This window comes from Dioscorea cayenensis, chromosome 12, assembly GCF_009730915.1.
Source record: "Dioscorea cayenensis subsp. rotundata cultivar TDr96_F1 chromosome 12, TDr96_F1_v2_PseudoChromosome.rev07_lg8_w22 25.fasta, whole genome shotgun sequence".
Classification (NCBI taxonomy): domain Eukaryota; kingdom Viridiplantae; phylum Streptophyta; class Magnoliopsida; order Dioscoreales; family Dioscoreaceae; genus Dioscorea; species Dioscorea cayenensis.
The window spans coordinates 15,530,845-15,542,739 of NC_052482.1; the positions used below are offsets into that span (position 1 = coordinate 15,530,845).

An 11,895-nucleotide genomic window follows, 5' to 3' on the forward strand; every position below is an offset into this window, starting at 1 on the left:
GGGGAACTGCAGGCTCTACAGAAAATTCCTGCACATATAAAAACACTCAGAGCCTGTTTCTAGCATGCAAAATATATCAGAGAAAAACACGAAACATGCTCAAACGACCAACAATTTTGCCATAGACAGTTAAGGACACGATAACACCAACTCATCCATAAGAGAATCATAGCGATGCATCAAAACATATAGACACCAACACTCAACGTCTTATTCATGCAAACACTAAATTAACAACTAACAATACAGTAAGTGCTTGGGTTGCCTCCTAGGAAGCACTTGTTTAATGTCACTTAGGTTGACGTACCTTTTCTTACCTTATAGGGGCTCATAGATGAAGGTTTTCCCCTTACCCATGACTTGAAAGCACAATGAGCAAAGCCTCTTGAAGGTAAAGGGAGAGTTGTCGAGCTTGTTACCACTTAAAAGCTTGTCACCCTTGTTCCATTCATGCACATCCCCAATAGTCTTGGGGCGTTTCTTGTGGCGTCTTCTTGCTCGCTTCATCTTTCGGAGCATATTTTTCATGATCCCTGAGTAGGTAGTACTTTCTCCTCTAGACCAAGCATAATTAATTCCTCGTTCTCCTCGTCTTGGTCTAGCAACCCTCGTATGGGTCTGGATTCAACATTTCCTGCACATATTCATCGATTAGTTCATCAGTAGTGTCATGAAAATATAAAGTATCATCAAAGTCAAGAGAATGTCTTATGGTTTCGGCGAGGCGGTATGTGAGCTTGTCATCTCCAACCCTCAGTGTCAACTCCCCGCTGTCCATGTCGATTAATGCCTTGGAAGTGCACAAGAATGGCTTCCCAAGTATCAAAGGAACATCTGCATCCTCATCAACATCCAACACTATGAAATCTACAGGAAATATGTACTTGTCCACCTTGACAAGCATGTCTTATATACTAGTCCACCTTGACAAGCATGTCTTCAATGATGCCCCTCAGATGCCTCACTATCCGATCCGCCAATTGGAAAGTCATCCGAGTGGGCCTAGGCTCTCCCAAGCCTAACTTTTGAAAGAAAGAGTATGGCCTGACATTAGTACTAGCCCCTGAGTCTGCCAATGACATCTCTTCACCCAAGTTGCCAATGTTGCAAGGGATAATGAAGCTGCCAGGGTCTTTTTTCTTGTTCGGCATATTCTTTTGCAAGATCACCAATGCACTCTCTTCCAACTTCCTCTTGTTGGTCAATAGATCTTTCAAGAACTTAGCATACCGAGGCATTTGAGACAATGTATCCAAAAAAGGAATGTTGATGTGTAATTGCTTGAATAGACCCAAGAACTTTTTATATTGCTCATAATTTTGATTTCTTCAATCTAGAGGGATAAGGGATTCTTGGCTTGTAAGGTGGGGGTGCCACCTCCTTCTCCTTAGTTGCTCCCTTCTCAATCTCTACGACCTACGGTGCTTCAACATTGGTCTTCTCACTTGGAAGCCTACCTTCAACCTCACGACCACTTCTCAAAGTGATCGCCATCACATGCTCTCATAGGTTGGTTTCGATGCTACTCGAAGCTTCCTTGTGGTCTCTTCGATAGAGACTTCGTGATTTGCCCCACTAGATTTTCTAGGTTATGCAATGAAGCGGTGTGGTTGCGAAGTGTAGCCTCGACCGATTGGAATCATGTTGATGATTGTACAAATTGGGTCAAGGCTTTCTCCAAGTCGGTCATCCGGGTCTCCAAATCTAAAACTTTATTTTCCATATTCGGGGATTGTTGTTGTTGTTCTTGGAAACCCGGTTGTGCTATGGCTTTTTGGTGCCCTTGGTTACTCCATGAGAAATTTGGGTGATTCCTCCACCCCTGGTTGTAGGTGTTGCTATAAGGATTGCCTTGGTTTCTCATTGTATTACTGACAGAGTCAACTTGCTCAATGGATGAAGTACAACCAACGGCTATCAGGAAATTGGATGGGGCATGTCCTCTCTCGCATCCATCACAATTCATTATAGTTGCCTATCTAGGAGAAGTTAGGGTGTCTAACTTCTTACTCAATGCCTCCACTTGGGCCGCCAACGATGTAACCGCATCGATCTCATGAAGTCCAGCCACTTTCTTCTTTTCCTTTGCATTCCATTGGTAGCTATTCATGGCCATTTCTTCTACTAATTGTTGAGCTTTATCAGGGGTCTTATTCCCCATTGTACCTCCTGTGGCGGCATCTAGAAGTTATCTTGTACTTGTATTTAACCCGTTGTAAAAGGTCTAAATGATCATCCATTCGGGGAATCCATGCTGTGGGCACTTCCGCAAAAGATCCTTGAATCGCTCCCATGTCTCAAACAAGGACTCGAACTTCATCTGAACAAACAACGATATCTCATTGTGAAGCTTTGCTGATTTCCTCGGAGGAAAGTACCTTGCAAGAAAAGCTTCGACCATTTCATTCCATATCGTGATGTATGCTCGTGGTAAAGAATGTAACTACTGCTTAGCTCTTCCTTTTAGAGAGAATAGAAAAGCCCTCAATCTAATAGCATCATCCGTAACACCGTTGATCTTCAGAAATGTCACAAACTTCCAAGAAGTTCTCAATGTGATTGTTTGGATCCTCATCGGCCAAACCATGGAACTACGTTGACTGTTGTATCATCTAGATGAATGCTGGCTTCAGCTCGAAGTTCGGAGCTATAATCGGGGGTCGCACAATGCTAGATTGTGTCCCCAGTACTGACAATTTGATGTAATCAGAGAGTGTTCTCTGTTGTTCATTCTGTTCTGCCATGTTGTCAGATCCTTCAACTTCCACTTCAGCTAGATTCGGTGATTCTTACACAGGTTCTTTACCCCTTTTTCTGAGTGTACATTCAAGTTCAGGATTACCTTTAATTAGTATCGAAGGATTCCCTCGGATCATAACCTGGAGCTGCACCAAAAGAAAGAAAACAAAATTAGAACGATGATAGGATAAGAAGATATGAAAGAAAATGAATGGATAGTAAAGATAGCAAAGTGCAAAGTATCACTAAACGCCTACTCCCCGGCCACGGTGCCAAAGACTTGACAACGCCCATTGCGTGTGACCCACAAGTGCACATGTTTGTCGAGTAGTAAATCCCAGGTGAGTGAGGTATCGTATCCACAGGGAGTAGGGAGTAAAAATACTAAAATTGCTACTTAACCACATGAAAGTGAACAATGATAGTGTTGATAAAATGTAATGAAAAAAAGATAAAAAGAAACAAGAATAAAGGCAAAAGTAAGTGACAGATAAGGCAATCGATGCTTAATGAGTAGTGGAATTCCTTAAGAACACGGTCCCAAATCTAAGGTCAACCGTGACTAACTCTACACTATGTCCCGACGGAGAAATCGCTCAGTCTCAACACCCCACACTATGTGAAGTTGCATGGAGTTCTAGATAATCCAAGTGATAAACCCTCTTCCTATGTATAGACCTAGCCCCTTGGTCCAAGCGAAAGGCACCTAGTCGCATCTAAGCCCCAGACGCTAGAGTCCCTTAAACACTTCACTCTGTTGCTCGTGCAACTAAGCCCAGTGGGGTTCATCCTCTAGAACTTCACTCTATTGTGACTGCCAAAAACTCAAGGAAATGGAGGTAGGATAAATCACACCGGAGGGGAAAGGGGACGCTCCGCTACCTCTCGACTCACTCTCTCAATCCCTCTCCAATCAAGCAATGTCTAACCCTCGTAGTGTGGCACTCATCTACAATGGTTATCAAGATAGACTCTCAACCCTAATGTCACTCTAGGGGAGAAATTATTTCACAAGCGCTCATGATTGGAACTCAATTGAAACATCAATTAAGGAAAGCATAATAAAAGATCAATGAAAACAATAACATCGTAGGGTTTACAAAATTCAAGTACCCACTAGGGGGGTTTAGCTCTCCATGGAGCACAATACAATCAACAATGAAATCAAAAGTAACAAGTGTTCCACAAGAAAACCCCCTCGGTAGTTGTGTCGATGGTCTTGTGGAGTAGCCAAGTCTTCTCGAAAGGTCCCCTTGTCCGACCTAGGGCACACCTCACCGGATCTATGTCGATGAAAGCTAACACAATAACCTTCTTCCAAGTGAATCGCAGTGTCGAATCCCTTAAATCACTCCTAAGACTTGCCAAAAGCCTCTCCAAACCCTACCCGATAGTTTCCCAAACGATGGATGAAAAAGTGGAAGAGAAGAGGGGAAAAAGATTGCCAAAATTAGGCTGAATCACGACTTAAATAGAACTGGAATCGGGCATCCACACGCCCCTGTGGAATTTCCACACGGCCCTATGGAATTTCCACACACTCGTGTTGATTCTCTGGAAATCCTGTTTTCGGCCGGCTGTGAACAGTAATTGCTACAGTACTTGTTACAATGTTTCCCTACAGTAACCTGATACAATACTCTGCCAAAACACTCTCAATTCCACACTTTTCATCGAGCCAATATAAACGGGCACACGTTTATGCCATAGATCGCAACTCTTCTTCAATCAAAGGATTGAAGATCTTGTTATCAATGCAAAAGTCAGGATACACAAATGTGACTGCCTTTGTGCCCTTCCAACTCATTGTAATGACTTGAATTCATAGAGGTTGGCACACATTCACGTATCATGGAGTGCCACTTGTGTCTTCGTGTTTGTTCCTTCCAAGATTCCACCTAAATAATACGTTTACGATCTATTCTCAATACTTAGCTTCACAACCCTACATGCGCAAAAGAACACAAATACACATGTAGTAGCGCTTAAACCTGCTAAAAGTAATGCTCATCATAAGGAAAAACAACACTTCGCATTCTTATCATACAAGCACTTATCTGTCCGCAAATGGTATGCCATCTTCTTCTCATCCCACATTCTATGTTGTCCAATATTCATCAACATATTTTAGAATCATTGGCATTTCTAATTATTTTAGTTTGGTAAGAACTATTCATTCTTGTCTTGAAAGGTCTTCAAGTTTATGAACATGTTAATGACTCTGTCACTCCTCCTTCCATCAATGATGCAAGGTATGCATAATGGTTGCAAATTGATAATCTTAATCTTGGATTTAGTCCACTATATCTTGTGATATTTTAAGATCCATTATTATTCATGGTAAGCCTCTTAATGGTCAAAATGCTTGGTTGAAAATTGAAAAAAATTTATTTAGAAACTATGTTGAGTTCCACAATGTGTCACTTGGTCAAGAGTTCTATCATTTAGAAAATAGACTTTATCAATTAATGGTTTTCTTAATAATCTCAAAGATTTTGATTGTCATATTGCTCTTGGAGATGATGTTTCCAATTATGATCTTTTCATGCAAATTATCATGGACCGTGTCTCAGAATATAATCCTATCACATCTATCCTTCTTACTCAATAACCATTACCCACTATTAAAGAATGTAGGCCTCTGTTACTTATGGAAGAATCCAAACTTCAAAAACAACAATCTCCTCCCTCTGTTTCTCAACAAGCCTTTCCTGCTTAGACTTGATCTTTCCCTAATGGTTGTGGATGCATTGTCAATCGAGGTGGACGTGGTGGCCATGTTGGCAATGAAGATGGGCGTGGTACTTTTCAACCCTTTAGACCAAGGACTAATAATATTTCTCCAAGTTTTTCTTCATCAGGCATTCTTGGTCCTCTACCTCCTACTTCAAATATTGTACAAGCTCAGCATTTTCAACATAGCATTCAATGCTACACCTATGGAGGTTTCGGACATGTGTCTTGACTTTGTCCCTTATTCCCAAAAGTTGATGCTAGTCCACAGGCATTCATTGTATTCCTTACTAATGAATCTAACATTTATAGGTAGGTCTCTGATTTTGGCGCTTCCATTTATTTGACCAATGATCCTGATAAGCTTTGCTTACTTTCGCCATACTATGGTCTTGAAACGATTTGTGTTGGAAATGGTGTTGATGAGTTATTGATTAAATTCTTTATGTCTTTTCTTATTCCGATTGGTTCTCTTAATCTTATTTTAAATGATGTACTTGTTTCTCCTTCTCTCACTAAAAATCTAGTTTCTATTCAAAAAATAACTGTTGATAATAATTGTCTTGTGGAATTTACTCCTTCTAGTTTTTGTGTTAAGGACCTGAAAATGACACACAAAATTCTCAGCTCCTCTAGCCAGATGGCATGTATCCTCTCCATAATTCTATCAACCAACCAAACACATTTGATCTTACTATTGTATGTGTCACTAGTTCTACTTGGTATCTTCGCTCAGGACTTGTAAATTCTAGAGTGCTTTCTCATCTTTTTCAAAATTTTCTAATTTCTTGCAATAAATTTGAGAATTCAAATACGTGGGCTTTGTCATACATGTCAATTAGGAAAACATGTCCACCTACCATTTGATCAGTCTAAGGCTCGCACTTCTTCTCCTTAAGAATTAATACACTCTAATTTATGTGGTTCACATGTTTCTTCACATAGTGGTTATTGTCACTTATTTATTTGGATGATTTTTCTCATTATTCATAATATCCTCTCAAACACAAACATGAGTTTTTCACCCATTTCTCCATTTTCATGCTCTCATTAAAAAATGATTTCATGCCACCATTAAAATGTTTCAATGTGGCAATGGTACTGAATATTCTAATTTCTCTTTGTGGGATATTTTCTGAACTAATGGTATTTATTTTCATTTTTCTTGTCCATACACTTCACAACAGAATGGGAAAGCTTAACATCTACATCATACCATTGGAAATATGATTCATACTCTCCTAATACGTGCCTCTAAGCCTCCTTTTTGGGTGGAAGCACTCCTCACAACTAGACATATTCTTAATCTCTTTCCTAGTCCTATAGTCAATTATAAAACTCCATATGAAACTCTATACCATAAACAACCTTCTTATGATCATCTTCTTCTATTTGGTTGTTCTTATTATCCTAACCTCATCTCTCAAGCTCCACATAAATTATCTCCTCGATCCACTTTATGTGTCTTCTTAGGATATCCACTTTATAAACCATTTTTCCTTGGTTCATTATCCATCATCTTTCTCTTCTGCAGAGTTCCCCTTCACTCTTTTTTGTACAAATCCATAAGATTGTATTCCTTATGTTATTTGCGACCACCCTGCTTCTTGTGTGACCTTACCCTCTAAAGATAGTGATACCACAACAGCAAGTCCAAACGATTGTCCCTCATTTGATGACTAACCTACAACTTCACCATACTCTCCTACACATGTGCCTAATCCTAATCATAATTCTTTAATCATGTCACAAACAACTAACCCAATCCTTATCCATATGTCATCCCATGGTTACACGAACTCAAGATGGAACCAGAAAACCCAAAGTTATTTTTTTACATGGCACTAATTCTAATGCTCTTCCTCAGGAACCTAAGTTTGTACGCGAAGCATGTTAGGATCCATATTGGGCTAGCAGCTATGCAGGAGGAGCTTACTACCTTGTAACAAAATCAAATATGACTCTGGTCCCTAGGCCACCTAATGTTAATGCCATTGGTTCTTGTTGGGATTTCAAAGGTTAAACAAAGAGGTGATGGTTCATTAGAAAGCATAAGGCTCGCCTTGTTGCTCAAGGTTTCAATCATAGACCTACTGTTGATTGTGGTGACACCTATTGTCCTGTGGCAAAGCCTGCCACTCTCTACACTATTCTTACTTATGCTCTTTAGGAAAATTGGCCTATTTATCAATTAGATGTATGTCAAAAATGCATTTCTCCATGGATCTCTTACAAAGATTGTCTTTATGAAACAATTTCCAAGTTTCATCAACACTACCTAACCAAAATATGTTTGTAAGCTCAATCAAGCATTATATGGTCTCAAACAAGCTCCGCGTGATTGGTACCACTGATTTACATCTTTCATATGGTCTTAAACAAGTTGTTAATCGATGAAGCTTTTGTATTAGATCTTCGAGGATAGTAATTTGCTTCCAATCATCGGAGTTGAAATGCCTTTCTCCCTTCAAACTACACTTACTATAATTCAGTATGGTATAATTACTCAGATTAGGAATATAATTCCTTGCATAATTTTGAATACAAATAAACTTTTGTAGTCCTTTTAATGTTTCCAGTTTAGCTGTTGGGAAGTCAACTATGCTTTTAACAACATGAGCTTCAAAGGAAGCCTCTGCTTTGGAAAATCAAGTAAAGTGTTATATATCTTTTCTTAATTATTGGCAACTTTGTTTTTTGTTTTTTTTTGTTTTGTTTTGTTTTGTTTTTGTGTGTGTGTGTGTGTGCGTGTGTGTGTCCATCTCATAATATAACTTTATAAATTCACATTCTAGGTAAATACATTATTTGGATCTACCGTACCTCCATTCAAAGTTAATCTTTTCCAAGCATTCGGCTCTGCTTCAAAAGAAGTCTCTGCTTTGGAAATCAAGTAAAGTGTTATACAAAATTGTGTACCAATGTGCTTATATAATGGTGATTTTTTTTCAAACTATTTCTCTTATTGTCATTACTTTGAAATTTTATATAATGGTGACTTTGTGACAAAATTTTCCCTATATTCTAGTTGTTGATATCCTTTTAAAGGTATACCCAAGTTTTTCTTTGATGCTTAATGGAACCTGCAATTTAATAGAACAAACTAATTGTTTCTTCATTGATTAGTTATTAGTTGATTAAGCAAATGATATCTTATCATGATTTTTACATTTATTCTATTTTCTTGTTGTTCAGACTTATTAGAAATGATCAGTAATTACATTTTCTTGTTGGTCAGGCTTAACAAATTAATTCTATTTTCATGTTGTATGACATCTGTTGAATGATATAGCTAAACACATATTTAAAAATATTGTATGTGACATTAATGCAAAACAATGACCATATGTAATTTTGTTCATAGTCCCAAAAATGTTGTAAAGAATGTGGATCTATAATCAAAATCTACATTGACAAAAAGGATTGACTGATGAATTTATTGTTGGGGTGAATGAATTCATCCAATTTGCAGTTAGTCAAGATGAATCTTATAAAAATGGAGAGAATATTAGGTATCCTTGTTTCAAGTGCAAAAATACATGATTTCTGTCTCTAGATGATGTAGATTTACATTTATATCACTGTGGGTTTATACAATGTTATTGGAACTAGACTTGTCATGGGGAAGAAGTATTCCCACTTAATAATGAACTGAATGAGGATCATGACTAGAGTGTAGAACATGTGATGAATTGGGGTGACTAAGAGCATTTGACTTGGGATTAAAGAATATTATATGACTATCTCCGTTCTCATATTCCACCATGGAATCCATCTCATTATAATGATGAAGCTTATCCAAGTGTGCAAGCACCACTAGATGAGCTGATTTTTGTTTTCAAATAAATGGAAGAAGTCAATTATTTGATAGATTTATTACTGTGTTAAAAATTACTGAACAATCCTTATATGAAGGATGTGAGAATCACTCAAAGTTGTCTTTTGTTGTTAGGATATTATCTACCAAGTCTGATGCTAACATGTATGAGGCTGATTTTACTTCCATGGTTACTGTAATTAATAAAGTTCTTCCTCTAGATAATAGAATGCCAACTGTTTATTACCATCATAGGAAAACCATGAATGAATTGGGTTTGCCCATGGCTGAAATAGATGATTGCAAAAAAGGTTGCTTGCAAAAAAGATTGCATGTTGTATTTAAAACATGATGCTATGGAAGTTTCTTGCAAGTTTTGTGATGAGCCAAGGTATAAACAGATCAAGGATCAACGTAAGCTACCTAATAACCACACTCATAAATGTATTGTACAAGCAATACTAAGATACTTACCATTAACTCCAAGATTGCAATGATTGTGTGCTTCTAATGCTACAGCAACGCATATGACTTGGCATGCTACTCATAAAAGAAATGAGGGAGTAATGCAACATTTATCTGATGCTGAGGCATCGAAACATTTTAATAGAACTTATCATGATGAGGAACCTTGTAATATTCGTTTGGGTTTATGTGTTGATGGCTTTGCATTGCATGGGCAATTTCGGAGGACTCATTCATCTTGGCCAATGGTTGTGACTTCTTATAACCTTCCACCAGGCATGTGCATGAAAATACCTTATATTTTCTTATCTCTAATTTTTCCCTGGCATAAAAATCTGAAGAACTTAGATATTTTTCTATAACCTTTCATTGATGAGTTGAATAATTTATAGGTTTATGGTGAAATGACTTATGATATTTCTAAAAATGAATATTTTTGCATGAGGGTTGCACTTTTGTGGACAATTAATGATTTTCCAATGTATAGGATGCTATTTGGGTGGAGTGCAACCCGGGATTTAGGATGTCCAATATGTATGGAGAACTCCAAGGCTTTACATCTACAACATGGTAGGAAGACAAGCTATTTTGATTGTTATTGGATGTTCTTACCATGAAATCATTCGTACTGTAAGGACAAGAAGGTTTTCATTTGAGGTCATGTGGAAAAAAATGGTCCACCACCAAGACTATCGGGGGATGAAATTCTTAATCGAGTTATGATGCTCCTAACAGCAGTGGAGGACCCAATTAAGACTCCCCCAAGGTATGGAGCATATCATAAATGGGCAAAAAGAAGCATTTTTTGGGATCTACCATATTGGAAAACTAATTTGATCTGACACAATCTCAATATCAACCATGTAAATCCATCAGAAAATAAAAAATACACATACATATTTGATAAAATGGTTGTTGCTATATGCTCCAATAACAAATCATTGGTTTAACCAAATAACTAAAGAAAATTGATAGACCTTTCTTTTCACATTGAGAAAAATGTTTTTGATAATGTGTTTTTGCACTATGATGGATGTGAAAGGGAAGACCAAGGATAACATTAATGCAAGAAAAGATGTTTGAGTACTTTGAGACCGTAAGGAGACAGCAGTTCGTTCAAACAATTTGTGTCTACCTATTCCTAAAGCACTCTTCAATTTAATGAAAGCGCATAGGAGGGTTATTTGTGAATCAATTCATAAATTAATTTTTCAAGTTGGTTATAATTCTAATCTTGGAAGGTGTGTTGACATGAATAAATTCAAAATGACTAGCATGAAGAGCCATGACTACCATGTGTTTATGCAGAGGCTCATTCCAATTGCTTTTAGAGAATTACTACCATCGTTCATTTGGAATCCATTGACAGAAAAGGTTGCAGTGATTTTATGTAACTTGAAAAAGATATTTCCATTGGCATTTTTTGATTCTATAGTACATCTTGTTGTTCATTTGTCTTATGTTTCTAAGATTAGAAGCCCTGTTCAATATAGATGGATTTATCCTTTTGAGAGGTAATATAAGCCATAATCTAATTTCACATATTACAATGTTTTTTTTTTTTTGCTTAGTTTATATAATTTTTTGTCATTCTTATGAACTAAAGAAAACTGTTGAGGATTGAATATGTCAAGCATATATTGTGTAGGAAATCAATATTTTTGTAGAGCATTACTTTGAGCCTCACATTTCATGTAGGATATTGCGACGAAATAATGAGGTATGAGCAATGACATTTCCCCATCTTTTTCCATATTCAATTACATTGGTCAAGGTTAGGGTCATCAAAAGACTAGGTGGCTATCGGAAAATGAGCTACATGTAGCACATATGTACATATTGTTAAATTGCCAGGAAGTGCAACCATATTACCAGTAAGATATTATCAATTAATAAAAGGTATAATCATAAAATGTGCTAAATATTTAACTATTAGCTCAATGCATATTCTTAGGATATTCGTCAACTATCTAAAAGGAAACCCGCTGATGCCATCAATAAGGCGATTGATAAGCATTTTGCAAAGTAGTTTGAAAATTTTGTAAGCAATGGCACGAATACATTGAAGCTATATAAAAAAAATTAGTGAAAAATTTCATGAATAATTTTGGAATGTAGGTTGCAAATGAGTTCAATCAAGT

At 37.2% G+C, this 11,895-nt stretch overlaps 1 non-coding gene across 1 annotated transcript; it reads left to right on the forward strand.

Moving 5' to 3' along the window:
* The first annotated feature begins 2,246 nt into the window (after positions 1-2,246).
* LOC120274205 lies at positions 2,247-2,353 on the forward strand. Its single transcript, XR_005540739.1, has one exon. It is a non-coding gene; the product is annotated as a small nucleolar RNA R71 (small nucleolar RNA).
* The last annotated feature ends 9,542 nt before the right edge of the window (positions 2,354-11,895 follow it).